Source organism: Gobio gobio, assembly GCF_949357685.1.
Source record: "Gobio gobio genome assembly, chromosome: 11".
Taxonomy (NCBI): Eukaryota; Metazoa; Chordata; class Actinopteri; order Cypriniformes; family Gobionidae; genus Gobio; species Gobio gobio.
This window is the reverse complement of record NC_137104.1, coordinates 8,205,308-8,221,255: the sequence shown is the minus strand read 5'-3', so window position 1 is coordinate 8,221,255 and position 15,948 is coordinate 8,205,308. Positions and strand designations below refer to the sequence as shown.

At 38.7% G+C, this 15,948-nt stretch overlaps 1 protein-coding gene across 5 annotated transcripts in view; it reads left to right on the top strand.

Annotated features, from left to right (window-relative positions):
- The first annotated feature begins 8,011 nt into the window (after positions 1-8,011).
- Positions 8,012-15,948, top strand: part of gatad2b (GATA zinc finger domain containing 2B) — a 64,428-nt gene continuing 56,491 nt past the window's right edge. For 2 of the 5 annotated variants that reach the window (XM_079829536.1, XM_079829534.1), the window contains exon 1: positions 8,012-8,188. The gene's annotated coding sequence lies outside the window, so the exon portion shown is untranslated. Of the gene's footprint in view, positions 8,189-11,137; positions 11,285-15,948 lie in introns of those variants that run through there. The other 3 variants (XM_079829537.1, XM_079829535.1, XM_079829538.1) reach the window with 2 other exon arrangements.

Genomic DNA, 15,948 nt, shown 5'->3' with positions numbered 1-15,948 from the left:
CAACGTAAACATGAAATAAAATAGTTTTAAAAACATAGCCTACTAAACAATGTTTTATTAAAAATGTAAAAATGCAGAATGTTTCCTGTGATGGGTTTAGGGGTTGGGGTAGTGTAGGGGGATCGAATGTACAGATTGTACAGTATAAAAACCATTACGCCTATGGTATGTCCTCACTTAGATAGCAAAACAAACCTGTGTGTGCGTGTGCATGTGCGTGTGTGTATGTGTGTATGTGTGTATGTGTGGGGTTCAGGTAGCCTATACGTCCCCACAAAGATGGCAATATCCGAAATCCTTGTCCTTGTGGGAAATTTGTTGGTCTCCATTAGGAAAACAGCTTATACATTTTTATGTAAAAATGCATTAAGTTTTCTGTGATGGGTAGGTTTAGGGTTATGGGATAGAATATACAGTTTGTACAGTATACAAATAATTATGTCTATGGAATGTCCCCATAAAACATGAAAACCCAATGTGCGTGTGTGCGTGTGCGTGTGTGTGTGGCACGCATACTGCAGTCTTAGTTGGCAGATTGCATAACAATCATGAGATTATTTAATATGCACTTTGAGTGTTTACATAACATCTCCAGTCTGTGAGCGTAAGAACGGATTTGATGCTGTCTCTAATATTGATGTCGCCTTTCTGAGATTGATGATACTGATATTAATATCTTAATCCTCTCATGTGCTGGATTTGATGCTGAATATAGATTTCCAAGTGTTCTCTATCCAACTGTTCTTTATAATCAACATGCAGACTTTTGAATGAATTGACAGCTCACACACCGGAAGCCCTCCTCCAGTTGTGTCTAATACTTAATGTTATTCGAAACTTACTGAGCTGTAACTCATTAACATGACGCTTAATTACTCCCTGTCTGCTGTCTTCCTATCTCTTAATTCTGAACATTAATTAGCAATGAGAAATAATCTCAACATTTGATCGAAGAACAATCATACATCAGTGAAAATAAATAAAGCATGACGTTACAACTAAACAGAAATCTCTGTATATGTGCGTTCAAATCTTAAAAGAAAAGCCATGCTATTAAAACGAGAACGTAGAGCTATTACAATAAAATAACACAACGAAGGACTTCTGATTCTATGAAGCATTTATTGAGACAAAACCCTTCATATCAATGCTCTTTGTGTGCGTGACTTACATAAAGACTGCTGTCATATCTTTCAGAATTGTCCTACTTAGATGGAGTTTAACATTATGACCACCAGGTGGGAGACTAACTCCCTAAAAAGGACAATGAAATGCCACATATAGATATTATCCAGTACTTATAGACATTCCAAACACAACAACACTACTCTTTAACCATCAGAGCCCACAAAATGTGCACTGATTTAGGTTCAGAGTTATGTTGAGTAGGCTACCATAAAAAAATATTTCGACTTGTTCTTAATTTTCCTTAAAAAAGGCAAAGTGCTTGCAATGGGGCCAATTTGTGGGAGATTTAAAGAAGAAAATGTCAATGAAATAATTTTATGGAAGCATTTAGAATTCATCTGTGAAACTGTGTGTATTATTTTAGCTGAAAAGTTATAAAAAAAAATATTTTTTATATATATATATATATATATATATATATATATATATATATATATATATATATATATATATATATATATATATATATATATATATATATATATATATATATATATATATATATATATATATATATATATATATATATATTTGTATTGGGGTTCAAGGGTTAGTTCACCAAAAAATGATTTTTTTTAAATGTTGCATTGGCAAATACATTTAAGTTGAAGCACTAAAATTATTAATTGGAGATAAGTAAAAACTAAAACTAATACTGATATAACAAATAAAAAAGCACATCACTAAATGACAATTTTTTTTAAACTAAAATTAACATGAAAAATATAAAAGTAAAAGCTAATTCAAAATATTAATGAAATTATAATAAAACTAAAATAACATTGACCACGTTTGAAATCGCTCTTGAGTAGGTACTTATTTTGAATAAGTAATTATTTAGTCAGTATTTACTGATTAAATATAAGACATTTATCCGGCGGGAAATGTGGATTTTTCAGATGAATTTGATGAGTGTTGCTCTGGTTCTGGTCATGTCTTGGTCTCGTCTTAGTCTCAACACACACTGGTCTTAACTCGGCCTCGTCTTGGTCTCAACTCCTCAAGTCTTGGTCTAGTCTTGGTCTCAACACACACTGGTCTTGACTCGGTCTTGTCTTGGTCTCCACTCCTCAAGTCTTGGTCTAGTCTGGGTCTCAACACACACTGGTCTTGACTCGGTCTTGTCTTGGTCTCCACTCCTCAAGTCTTGGTCTTGTCTTGGTCTCAACTCCTCAAGTCTTAGTCTTAACTCTGCCTCGTCTTGGTCTCAACTCCTCAAGTCTTGGTCTTGTCTTGGTCTCAACTCCTCAAGTCTTGGTCTAGTCTTGGTCTCAACACACACTGGTCTTAACTCGGCCTCGTCTTGGTCTCAACTCCTCAAGTCTTGTTCTTGGTCTTAACTCGGCCTCTTCTTGGTCTCAACTCCTCAAGTCTTGGTCTTGGTCTTAACTCGGCCTCGTCTTGGTCTCAACTCCTCAAGTCTTGGTCTTGTTCTTGGTCTCAACACACACTGGTCTTAACTCAGCCTCGTCTTGGTCTCAACTCCTCAAATCTGGTTCTTGGTTTCAACTTCTCAAGTCTTAGTCTTAACTCGGCCTCGTCTTGGTCTCAACTCCTCAAGTCTTGGTCTTGTCTTGGTCTCAACTCCTCAAGTCTTGGTCTCGTCTTGGTCTCAACTCCTCAAGTCTTTGTCTTGACCCAGTCTCGTCTTGGTCTTGAATCAGTCTCGTCTTGGTCTCAACTCCTCAAGTCTTGGTCTTGACTCAGTCTCGTCTTGGTCTCAACTGCTCAAGTCTTGGTCTTGTCTTGGTCTCAACACACACTGGTCTTGGTCTTGCCTCTGTCTCATCTTGGTCTCAACTCGTCAAGTCTTGGTCTTGACTCAGTCTCGTCTTGGTCTCAACTGCTCAAGTCTTGGTCTTGTCTTGGTCTCAACACACACTGGTCTTGGTCTTGCCTCTGTCTCATCTTGGTCTCAACTCGTCAAGTCTTGGTCTTGACTCAGTCTCGTCTTGATCTTGTTTTGGAGTCAACACACACTGGTCTTGTCTTGGTCTCAACACACCAGTGTGTTTTGGTCTAGACTTGGTCTCAACACACACTGGTCTTGGTCTTGACTCAGTCTCGTCTTGATCTTGTTTTGGAGTAAACACACACTGGTCTTGTCTTGGTCTCAACACACCAGTGTGTTTTGGTCTAGACTTGGTCTTGTCTTGGTCTCACCACACACTGGTCTTGGTCTTGACTCAGTCTCGTCTTGATCTTGTTTTGGAGTCAACACACACTGGTCTTGTCTTGGTCTCAACACACCAGTGTGTTTTGGTCTAGACTTGGTCTCAACACACACTGGTCTTGGTCTTGACTCAGTCTCGTCTTGATCTTGTTTTGGAGGAAACACACACTGGTTTTGTCTTGGACTCAACACACCACTGTGTTTTGGTCTTGACTTGGTCTTGTCTTGGTCTCAACACACACTGGTTTTAGACTTGACTTATTTAGTGGTCATCTGGGTACTTTTCACCTACTCTTTTATGAGTACTTTAAATTAAGACACCCTTCTTTTGTCACATAATGTTTTTCACTTACTATATAGTAGGGAAGTATTCAATTTTGGATGTAGCCACTGACTAAATTAATTTTATCACACGTCTTGTGGCTATAAATTTGGAACAGTGAGTATTTTAGCATTTACAAACTGACCCTATTCAGGTCCTTTGTAAGCACCTCACTGTTTTTGCTTTTAAAGAAAAGGAGTGGAAGTTCATGTGGTAATCAACATGATGCCGCAAGTGCTGTCGATTGATTTGAACTTTTATTGAATACTCCTTTAAAAGCTAAAGAAATGGATGGCACCATGGAAGTTGTTGTTTTTGTTTTCGCCATGATTTTTTAATCACGAGTTAAACCGCTTAGTCTGCTTAGTTTTAGTCTTTAATGCAGACCCCCTGCTGACTTGTCCAGTTAGATTGTGGGTAAAACTTGGGAACATGTCAAAATGAACCATATATTGAAGCCGGCATAGAGCTGTTACCATCTCATAATGTGTTTCAGCACATTTATAATGTGGTATTACAGGAAACATCACAAGTAACAGTGGAGCAAAAACTATAAGACTGACTTCACTGATGTGAAGAAGTGAGGCAGTTCACACCATTTTAGTATACATATCATGAACATAAAGCTTACATGATGTGTACTGGTTCACACATCTCAGGATCTATGGCTTTACATACCACACAATTAAATAAACACACAAATGTGATACTCAAGCATAACAGCGTTTAAGACGACAGGTTTAAATGTGTACTTAGTTCGGAAATTACAGTACCTAACATGTGACTTTGCACTCATACACTTGCCACATGACACCATGTGACTGCAATACCCTATACAGAGAGAGAGAGAGAGAGAGAGAGAGAGAGAGAGAGAGAGAGAGAGAGAGAGAGAGAGAGAGAGAGAGAGAGAGAGAGAGAGAGAGAGAGAGAGAGACACTGAGAGACTGGTATATGGCTAGTCGCTGAACCTAAAAAACAGGGTTGTTGATATTTCATAAAGTGAGTGTTAGTGTTCATTGGACTAGCGGGTGATGATGCAAATGGCCAATCCGTGGAGGGAATGCTGGATTAGCTCAGAGAATCACTGCATGCAATATTTAGCACTAATCTGCACTCTTAAATCCAACAGGCCCTCCTCACTGAAATGAGTTACACATAAAACCTGTTCTGAGAAACACAGTGGAAGTAAGTCATCACAGTTAAGCCATCACCTGACTCCAAATAACTATAAAGCTGTTGCTTGACGAAATGTTTTTAGCATACATGGTCTTCACCACTTTAGTCACTCTGTACTGTTTCAGTTCCGTTTCATATATAAAGTACAGGTTTTTGTCTACAAGAGGTATGTAGTTGACACAGATAAGGAACTTCCTTTGATTCTTGGTTATTTTGAACTTATGACTCATAGAATTCCTATTGAAAACTATTTTTTCCCCTCCTTTTTTTGGAGAACAGGAAATTCTAAATTGTTCATAATGATGAATGTCCAAATGTTCTACATTTAAAGGGATAGACATTCTGTTATCATATTCTCACCCTCATGTTGTTTCAAACCGGTATGACTTTCTGAAGGTCAAAGGTGTCCAAAAACAACACTGGACTTACATTGTAGGCTATATGGACAAAATATCTTCTTTTGTGTTTCTGCAGGAAAAAAAATAGCCATTAGGGTGAGTAAATGAAGCTCGTTTTTTGGTGAACTATCCCTATCCCTTTAAAAGGTAGGCAGTTTCCTCATTGTTTCTTTGTGTATTTAATGAAGTAAGTCTTTGGATTCGGTGCTAATATTCGACATGGAGTAATTCAGACCCTTGTTGTAGGTGTAGACAGTAGTGAGTTATTAATGCACTCCATATTGCAGTGACTCACTCGGCTCGTGCGTTGTAAATCTGCCGTAAACTGCACAAACCGCCGCTAGAGGTCTCAGCCTCAGTGTTGACAAACAATAAAAGAGTTCTATGTGAACATCAATACATACGCAGCTTCGGTTAAAACGATTTGCGGGTTTATGGTGGACAAATGTTGCGATTTGTGACTAACCCTCCTTCCCTATAACCCAAAGACAGCTCCAGTTAGGCAAAGAGCTGCTCCTCGCGCAACTGACGGGACAGCCGCGGTCCCATACTGTAAATGACGAGCGATACAGTATCAAAACAGTGAGTGTACACAATACCCGGATGAGGGGAAAAGCTGCATGTAACCATGATTGTACAGGGAATGGTTTTACTGTATATGCACGTGCAAACGACAACCAACTTTTATTTTTTCTTCGTGAAACATTTAGTTACAGATTTTCACACCTTTGTTGCACTCTTAGTATTCTGGGCTGCAACAATGCATGCATGTGTAAGTAGGTCAGGAGAATCGTATTGTTCAGTCAGTGTGTGTGCTACTGCCCCATCAGTGTGTCGAATATAAGAATAAATGAGAGCAAGCAAAGGAAAGGTAAAATATCGCCATATCTCTCAAATTATGAGTATATTGCGGCAGAACAATATTGGGCAGATGCTGCTGAGACTCCAGTGCATGGCACTTTGACTCCAGTAGCTATTTGTCTTTTTAGTGGCACAGATTGCTAAATTAGTCTGTCATACCACACATTGTTGCTTTCTGACAAAAACATGTTTTGAAATGTGGCATGAGGCATAGCTATATTAATACATCAATACACTGTTTTAAAGCGAAAGAGGTGGCATTTGCAAGATTTTACATTTAGATGTTTAAATTTTTCATTGTGTTCATTGTGATTGGCAGTGGATGTCAAAATAAGGAAAAAGGGATATGGTTTACGACTGCAAATCCCATTGTTGTCACCAGAACTGAGTATCTTCATTTCATTCCTGACAAATGTTATCAAATGGATGGTTTGTATGCAAAAATGTTTGCCTATCAACACAAGCAGGATATTGCATTGCATTGACATTTAACTTGTCTTTTTTGGAAACAATTTGTGGTGAAGTTGCACTGTGAAAAGGAAAAAAACCCTGAGATGGTCACCAAAAGAGTGCAGGTTTGAACCCTGAGACATATTGAGCATGAGACATGGTGTGAAGGACTGTCCGTAAATGTACATGTATAATTGTTGCTGCAGAGATATGTATGATTCTTTGTTTGCCATGTTACACTCACTGTTTTGAAATGCAATGAAAATCAACATTGAATATATATTTGATTTGTTTCAAAATATACACAATGCTAATCATTTTGACCCCTTATTAACTTTTCAATTTTTTTGGCATAAATTATGATCATTTTCAGGATGTTGTGTCTTAATTTGACCATTTTAAGTAAAAATGCATTCGAATTTGCAAAGCAAGCTCAATGCAATGATTTTGCATAAAATGTATTTATTTTTCTTGCAATATCATATGTATAAATACATTTATGCTATTATGAATATGGACTTGTTCGCCATGTTACACTCACTGTTTTGAATGCAATGGAAATCAATATCGAATGCCATAAATATTTGATTTGTTTACAATTATACACTCATCTAAACAATGCAATCTACAATGATTTGGACCCTCGTTTTTTTCACATGTAATTAGTAGCTATTGTGAAAATAGTTACTTTTTCCTTTTTGCACAAATTATGATCATTTTCAGGATGTCATGTTAAATGGATTTTACGTAATTTTAAGTTAAAATGCACTTCAGCTTGCCCGAGGTTTAAATCAAAATGATCTCAATGCAATGATTTTGCATAAAATGCATTTATTTTATGTATAATTACATTTATTTATGCTACAATGAACAGAACGAATAGCCTATGTATTGTAATGGACAAAGAAATAACTTCAAAAATCATAAACACGCTTTTTTATTGATTAGGCTGCGTTAGAAATAGTCATATCAGTCCCTGCGACATAATCCAGATCCAGAACAGCATCGTCTCGGAATTTGTTAAAAATAATTTTCTAACCCTTGGTGCTTCACACAATGGCAGATGACATTTCGCACGAATCACTCTCCAGTCCACCTATGCGGCCTCTAAAACCGCATATCTGTCATTGCGAAAAAGTACAGTCTGTTTTGTTGGTCTGTAAGTTTTGGAAACGGCTGGAAGAACGTCCAAATGTCGTGTGGAATCGCGGCGGTTTCACGCCGCAATGTTCCTCAAAATGCTCCAGTCGATCGGAAAGAAGAGGGAGTTAATATGGCTGTCCACAATTTATCTGTCAGTGTAGTAAGCTCGCCTTGTGCTGCCGACACGACGCGCATAACAACCCATTTAGTTCCCATCATTTCAGAGCTTCTTGTCCCCTCCCCTCCAGACACAGACAACAACATACACCTTAATAGGGGCGCGTCTCCGACACAGCCGCCGACCAATAACCCGTCTGTCTGGGCAGAGACCAAGGGGATGAGCGCTCGCCGAGGCCCAATCAGCGCTTTTGTGTTGCCTGCCGGTGCCGGGGACTGGTCGTGAAGAGCTACAGCAGCGCTTCAGGATCGGAGAGTGAACCCGGAGCCAGAGGAACCTGAAGGGTAAAGGCGAGTCAGGTGAGTCCGGGGATTCACGCGCGGCCTAGCCGGTGTCGGATCGTATTGAGGAATTAGCGAGCGATATGCTTTATAATCGTAGCCACACGCGAATTGGCCGTCATTCGCCGTGAAATGAATGGACTAAACGGTGAAAAATGCTTTTTGGGGGAGTCTGCTGAGCAGCCAGACAATAGCATAGCGGATTTTGCGTGGAAAGCAAAGCGCTTCTAACACGCAGCAGTTCAAAGTGGCTGGCTAATACTATTAAAATGAGCTCGGGATTGCGCCGTGGCGTATCGCACATCGAGCGGCTATTTCAAGAGCGATTCCGCGAAAAGCCCGTCACGTTTAGAAAGCAACTTTGACAAGTTTATTGGCCGAAGCGGCATTTTATATGTGTGAAACGGCGTTCATTGTTTCATCTGGTGTCTCTAGGGGTTAACCCAGATTGGCGGAGAAAGCCTCGCGTCCTCCCGGCTGTGGCTACAGTAGTGCAGTAGCAGCTCAGACACAATGAAAATGCCCAACATATAAACACACACATCACCATCTAAATCTATCTAAGGCTCGTATTCCAACGATATCCGCTCAAACGGGCTGTTTAGCGAGTGTTTTAGGGCTGTTCTGGGAACGGGCTTTCTCTGTGCTGTGCCGAGGGCACACGGATAGTGTACGGTGAGCCTGTACAATTAGAAAAAAAGATGTCGAAAATGCATCAGCCATTTACGTAAGTGAGGACGTTCTCTCAACTTGCTCCATATGCACGCAAATGGCTGCCCAACACTTGACAGACGCAAGAGTGAAATCTAATTCCAGCGTGAATGCAGGTATTGATCGAAGCCAACAGGGAGTCACTGATAATCGGGGGGAGATGGCGTTTAGAAAGAAACTCTGATCAATGATATATGCACTTTGTTATTCGTTCTCTGCAGACACGTCCAAAGGGAGACAGGGTTTACTTTATAGGCTTTATATAGTCAGAGGCTTACTCTAGCAATCTGATTTAGCAGAGTTTGGCCCCTTAAGAATTTTTCACATGCATTTTGTAGCTGGATGACAGTAGTTTGTTTGTGGAGACTTTTCACTTTAAAAAAAAAAAAGCATTTTAAATAAAAATGCACTTTATGGATAATTCCACTATATGGGCGAAATATTATTTCCCTACCACCCTGAAGTCTTTTAAACATGCACTTAGTGATCTTTTGCTTAAAAAAAGTTCGAAATGTGTACTACATGGAGCGGGTCGCCCACTCATGGGTGCTGCCATGTTGAGATCACATGACCTGCTGTGTCATGCAATGGAGTGCAACAGTCCGGTTCATGTGTCCTGACAAACCGGGTCCTCCCTCGGACCCTGTTATCAGTTAATGTTTATACTAAGTACATACGAATGATACATAATTTAAGACATGGATAGTAAAACAAATTGAACATTTCTTTCACTGGTAATAAATAAATAAAAATAGCCTATTAAGTGAATAAACAAACATTACATTCTGATTATTTAGATATGTAACGTATGTAATTACATAAAAAAATTATTGTGCATAGGCTACATGTAGGGCAAGTGCAAATATGTGTATAAACTAATCTATCAGGCTAATCGGGTATCTGTATGCTATGCTAGTGCATACGCTAACTAATCCAGACATTAATGGCCATTGTAACGTAGTTCAAACAGCATTTATCATGCATAATTTTGTAGGAATTGTAACCAGGCGCTAAAGAGAGTGCCTATTAAAAGTCATTTGAGCCGATGGGATTGTTTGGGATCCTAACAGAGACACGATTTTGAGGAGGACCTGATTAGTCACCACACTTGAAATAAAACCCCCATTCATTTTCTCCATAGGGGAATTGATTTTTAACTGTAACCTAAAAACGCCTTTAAAGACAGACCTGGCGTTAATTGGTACGTTAATCAATGGTATATGGTTTTACTGAAGCCATCAGTCAACTTATTTTTTTGAAATAATATTTTGACAGTGGGATCTAGAGAATTGAAGCATATTACACCAAAAGAACTTCTCAGCGCTCGCTGAATCCCATGAAGCACTGCGAATGATGTAATAGTCAGTCACTCTGCACTCTCAAACTACTTATTTTGTGTATAAATATGTATATTTTGCAATAAACCTATAATGTTTCTATATAGAAAATCAACATCTTTTTATTTTTGTCATTCGCAATGCTTTGTGGGTTTGGTGCTTTCCCTGATTTGACCAATTTTCAAATACTTTTTTGCTTCAACATTTGTAATGTTGTGATTCACCTCGTAGCTGGTTGGTTCATCATGGCTTATAACTTTAACGGTGACTTTAAAAACCCCTATGGAAGGATAGGAATGGGGAAATTACTTTCAAGGCCGGTGAAAAAGTGAGAGTTACTACTACTACTAATAATAATAATAGACACAACAAAAACCGAATGAGTTTGAATTCAAGAATGACGATTATATGGATGTATGTAGTAAATATTATATGACGGAGAGACACAAAAACGAATAAAATAAAAGGTAAACCAACAGCTTGGGTATAAACATCATGCATCCACGCAAATAGGTGTCAGCATACAGGATAAAACCACTGAATGAGAGGCAGCTAAATGTAAACAATAACAAACTGAGTGCACCTTTTAAGTTTGAGGAATTACTTGTGCAACTAACGCAAAGGCTTAGGTACTGCTAGATATTTTTTATAGCATATAAAATGTTCCCAGTTTGACAAGTCGCAGAGAAAAAGCTCTCCACCCACTGTTATTAAAGCCATTTATACTTATTGTGTGGAGAGAAAGGTCTGCTCAGAAGTCACTGAACATGTACTTCTCCGAGAATTACCTCAGTGAAATCATATTAATGTAATGTGTAAACAACAGAACTGTGAAGTAAAAATATTTTTTTTGCAAGTAGCACGTCTAATGAGAGCCAATTGGAGTGTTTTCTGCTAATTTTCTTTTTTTTTTTTAAAGGCTGCTGCATACTGTGAGGGGCGCCCCACTAGTATTACATCCTCAAGAGGGGTCCAAACAATGTTCTTATTGACTGTTTTGCTCAAAGGCATTTTGTGTGGACTGTTCCCCCTCCTCCCCCTCAGGCGGAAGATACTTGGCAGCTTGGTATTTATTTTTCTACCTTTTTTGCGCTATTCATCACTTTAGTCGGTGCACCCGAGCTTATGGCCATCGCCTGTGAAAGGATTTTATGCTGTTTGTTCCCTTTAATTTCCATGGTGCATGGGCACCTTATTGCTAGTGACTGTCTGGTTTTGTTAAGCCCACGAAACCTGTGAAGTGCGGTGCCAGATGATAAGATGGAATACACGGAGCTGAGCAAAGACTCTAAGCTCAAGTTATCAATGTAGATTTCATCATAGATCTGTCACGGTTTAGAGGTACCTGTTCGAGTACCTGTTCTTCTTAGACCTGTGTCACCCCAGATCTTCTGTTAGTACCGGTGCTTCAGCACAACTTTGGCATTTCCATGCTGAATTCATGGATTTTCACTTTAAATATAAGCCTATACTAATGCATATTTGCTAGCGGTTCATGATTCAAAGCTAAAGAGATCCTGTTAAAGGGATAGTTCACCCCAGAATAAACTCTATCATTTGCTTTGCTCACCCTCATGTCCAAGACTACTTTCTTCTTTGGATTGCAAAAGAAGATAGTTTAAGTCCGTATGAAGTCAATGGGGTCCAAAACTATTTGTATATGGGCGTTTGAAACATTCTTCAAAATATCTTGTTTTGTGTTCTGATGAAGAATGACACGAGGAAAGATAGATGATGACTGAATTTCATATTTGGTTGAGCTATTCCTTTTTATAAGGATTTTAAGTGCCGGAATGTTTTATAAAAGTGAAGGGTTAAGGTAATTTACTCACCCTCACTTTGTTCCAAACCTGCTAGACTTTTTTTGTTTGTTTGTGCAGAACACAAAAGAAGATGGTTTCAACTGTTTTGTCCCCCTTGACTTTCATTGTATGGACGAAACAACCTAAATCCAAGACTGTCTATATTCATGTAATTGCGTTGGGTCATATTTTGACTCAATTTCGTTTCAATCAGTCGATCTAGGAGAAGAGTCCATGCCATGGAAGAAGACGTTTGATGGGGAAATAACATTTCGAACTGCATATTGACTCTTGGATCAGAAAGAGTACTTGGCTTGGCTGGGTTTCAGGACTGCTGAATGGTCAGAAAAGGTAGTGTTTAGAATTAGCAGTGCCCCTTTGGCAAACGCTTTGAGTAGACACAACAAAACGACTTGCTCTGTAAACATGCGCCATGAGATTTACGGGCAGTGCAATATGATGATGTGGACCGAAGTTGTGCTAGTTTTGTAAAACGAACCCTCACTGCGACAGTCCTGAGAGGCGAGAATGGGGCAATGACACTCGGATGTCCTCCCATTGATCCCCTACCCTTCAATGCACCTTCGGTGTCTGTAGTGTTGTTTTAAAGCCGGTCAAAATGAAAAGAAATGGTCCACGTCCAGTAGATGTTTGGTTTTGTGTGATAGTGGGTTTAAAAAAGACCCTCAGGAGTCAGGGCCGACCTGTCAGGTCCAAAAGGGTTTGATTCATTGGCTCTTGGGTAAGCTAGGGGCTTCTGCTTGCCCTTTCCCCAGATAAGGCTTATAGGTCTAGGAAACCATATGAACATATGTCTTTTGGCTTTATAAAGCGTAATGAACAACATCATTACCTCAGACCTTCCCATTGGCATCATAGAGAAATGAAGCAGATACTCACACAGCAATGTTTTTGATCGTACTTGATTTGCAGTTTGAAGTGTAGTTACAAGGTTACACATCTTAAAGGTCCCGTTTTTCGTGTTTTTTTTTTAAGCTTTGATTGTGTTTACAGTGTGCAATATAACATGTGTTCATGTTTCGCGTGTAAAAAAACACAGTATTTTTCACACAATTTACTTATCTGTATACTGCTGTTTTCACTGTCCTAAAAACGGCTTGAAAGATTTCCCTGTTCTATGAAGTCCCTCCTTCAGAAATACGTAACGAGTTCTGATTGTGCCAGCGGTTCCCGTGTTGTGATTCGACAGCAGCTTAGGGCACGCAGAGCGCACGTTACCGGAAAGGTCACGCCTCTTACCATAACGGGGATGCATGCGCTCAATGATCTCTAAGTACAGCGTCCCTGGGAAAGCCAAACAAAGGTGACTTGACTCCGGGATGAAAATAACAGCGTCTCGACGACATGGCGACAAACAAACTATACGAACGCAACCGAACGCAACACTTCCTATTCTCCACGCGGGAGCAGCAAGACCACGCCCCCTTTTTCGCGTGTTCTTGTGGGCGGAGGTTAGTCGACATACTGCTCTACTGACGTAATTAAAGCAGGATATACCAGGATGTAGTCCTAACCGGCCGTTCGCTGTAGGCTTTGAAAGGGAACTTCTGTTAAATAAAATATCTCGCTTGGCATTGAACTTTGAGCTTTATAATTTTACAGGTATTATAAATGCTCTAACAGCAACATTACACACTAACTAAAGTTTGAAAAATGGGATCACGAAGAACAGGACCTTTAATAACATAACATATGTCTCTGATAATCGATCATAATGGTGCAGTTTATCATTTATCCATATTCATTGGCCATTCAGTATTTGAACTAGGCCTAAATGGTTTCCTTATGGTTAAATTTGTAATCGAGGGGTGTTCATACTAGCTGTTTGTCTTTGATAAAAGTCAGTTTTTATACCCTTTTTATTGGCTATAGAGCTGAGCTGATTGATACCTACTCAAAATCAGTGCTCATAGTCATGTAAAATTGAGACCTGAATGTTTTGAAGAGAAAGAAATCGGTATAATTACCCCTTAATCAGAAACGTTAAGTTTATTTAAAAATCTTCCCAAGTGAAAATCCTTTGAGGGCGAGAAGTCTTGTCAGTTGCTTGTACAGGCTACTAATTGATATGGATGTTAATGAATTTGATCAATCTAGATCAGTGAAAGAAGTACAAATAATAAGAAAAGTATGTCAAACTGTTTTTGGGCCTGATGGCAATCTGTGTCAGTGTTCGTGTTCATGTGTAATGTTTTATAAAGGTGAAGGGTTAAGGGGTTAATCTGTTTGACTTACTTTCATCTTTGAATCGCAAAAGATGTTTAGAATTTTTGTCCGTATAATGAAAGCCAATGGGGTCTTTGAATGGGATTTTCATTGTAAATTTGACGCATTCTTCAATATATCTTGTTTTGTGTTCTGTAGAAGAGTGACATGAGGATAGATAGATGATTGAATTTCATATTTGGTTGAACTATTCCTTTTTTGTAAGTATTTTAAGTGCTGACATGTTTTTAAAAGGTGAAGGGTTAAGGGATAAGTTCACCCAGAAATTAGTCCATGGGGTCCAAAACAACCTTTCATTGTGTGGACAAAACAAAGACACTGAAACATTCTTCAAACTATCTTTTATTTTCCACATATGAAAGAAAGTCATACAGGTTTGGAATGAAAAGTGTTATTAAAACTATTAAAAACAGTTTTATTGAAATAAAGCTGATATAAAATATGAATATTAGATGGAAAACTTGAAATCCTTAACGAAATTAGAAATGTTGCCTTAAATTATATATAATGAATCATATTATGGTTTTTAAGTCATGGATCACATAATTTTTCGGATGTGCAAAAATTAAAAATTGGGGGGTGGAGGAAGGGTGTGCTTTATTACTTAAAGCACACTTTAAAGGGATAACAAAGCAGATGGAGCAACCATTGACTACCATGTTATTTTTTTTACCCTACTATGGTAGTCAATGGTTGCTCTATCTGCTTGGTTACAAACTTTATTCTAAATATCATCATTTTTGTTCAGCAGAACGAAGAAACTCATACAGGTTTGGAACAACTTGAGGGTGAGTAAATGACAGAATTTTCATTTTTGGGTGAACTATCCCTTTAAGTACTAGTAGCCTTACTAATAAAGTTAAAATATTATTATTATTATTATTATTAAAGGCAAGTGAACAGACAGTAAAAATAATAAGTACTGTACAACAATTGCAAGCATAGATAAATACAACATAAAGTTACAAATAAAGTAAGGTTTAAATCAAACGTAGCGTCACTTCTGGCAGGTCACGTTAGTCGAGCTCGCATCAGCTGATCACGTCTACCAATAGGAATATGACGTCTATCACAGCATACATTTATAAGCTCCTTCAGTACTATCAGCGGCTATCACCAGAGCTCATTACCCTCCTCCATCCCCAGCTCCTCCTCTTGTCCAGTCAGGATTTGGCATTCTGATTCCCCTTGAATCAGGCTAAATTCTCGAATTATTTTGTACATTTAATATCGACATTGATATCTGCAATAGATTATGTTGGTTCTGTACTGTTTGCACTAAGGGGGGTTATTGATGCTCTTATCCATGCTAGGCTGCATTGGATGCGCAGGGAGTTCTTGCCCAAAACAGAACCATACCGCCAATCCAAACTGTATACTAGAGATGCTCCGATCAGCATTTTTGGGGCCGATCACTGATTACCGATCACCAAGATCATGATCTGCCGATTGCCGGTCACTGCCGATCACAGAATGGCAGGGGAATGGTAATCTTTTATCTATAATCTTGCAGAGTTTGCACCATTTGTAGAAATGAAACTAACTCTACATTAACTGAGTCAAGATCTTGAAGAACCACCAAGTGTTTATTTTAGAAAATTAGATAACTTAAGGCTACTGTAGGCCATCTTTCCCAAATAAATGTATATAATAAATGTATATCATTATCTCACCTAAATAT